Below are 822 nucleotides of genomic sequence, written 5' to 3' on the forward strand. Positions count from 1 at the left end.
TATATGTATATATATATAGTTATATATATCTATCACGTACTTGGATCCAGCTCGGAGAAGAAATGAAAGTGACTATACGAGAAAGATAACTATGAGCCAGGAGGGTCGCGCACACTTTTCGAAAATGTCTCGGAAGTAATCGGAGAGAGAGAAAGGAAAGGACCCGCGCGTTCGAGTGTCGGGGAGCAAAATGCGGGATCGGCGGGTCACCTCGTTCTGTCTCTCTCTTTCTCTATCCCTGTCTCCCGGTACCTACTCCCCCTCTCTCTCTCTCTCTCTCTCACTCTCTCTCTTTCTCCCTTATACTCAGAGTCTCAACTCTACTCGCGCTCCGCCACTGTCAACAATTGCAGCATCTCTCGGCTGAGTCGATTCAGGTATCGTGCGCCGGCAGAGGGAGGGGGTGAAAGAGAGATAGAGATAGAGATAGAGAGAGAGAGAGAGAGAGAGAGAGAGAGAGAGAGAGGACGAGGAGTAGAGGGTGGAAGAGGAGGAAGAGGGTGGAAGAGGAGGAAGAGGGTGTTGAGACTGGTATTGCTATTCGGAGGGTAAGCTAGTGATAGTCTGATGGTGTGGTAGTGTCGACGGTGACCGCGTAGAAAGTGGAATCTTTCGAGTGGGAGAGGGAAATGAAAGAGTGACGGGGAGGAGTGGAGGGGCGGGAGGGAGATAGAAAGAGAAAAACATTACCTAGAATGATGTGAGAGGGGAAGGGAGGGAGGGAGGGCGGGAGGGAGGGAGGGATTGGTTTGAACGCAACGAGAGCCACCCCGATAGAATTTATCGGTGTGGGATAGGGCCGAGAAACCGCCAGCCCCTCCG

Source organism: Polistes canadensis, unplaced genomic scaffold, assembly GCF_001313835.1.
Source record: "Polistes canadensis isolate GaletaPanama2010 unplaced genomic scaffold, ASM131383v1 scaffold_17, whole genome shotgun sequence".
Lineage (NCBI taxonomy): Eukaryota > Metazoa > Arthropoda > Insecta > Hymenoptera > Vespidae > Polistes > Polistes canadensis.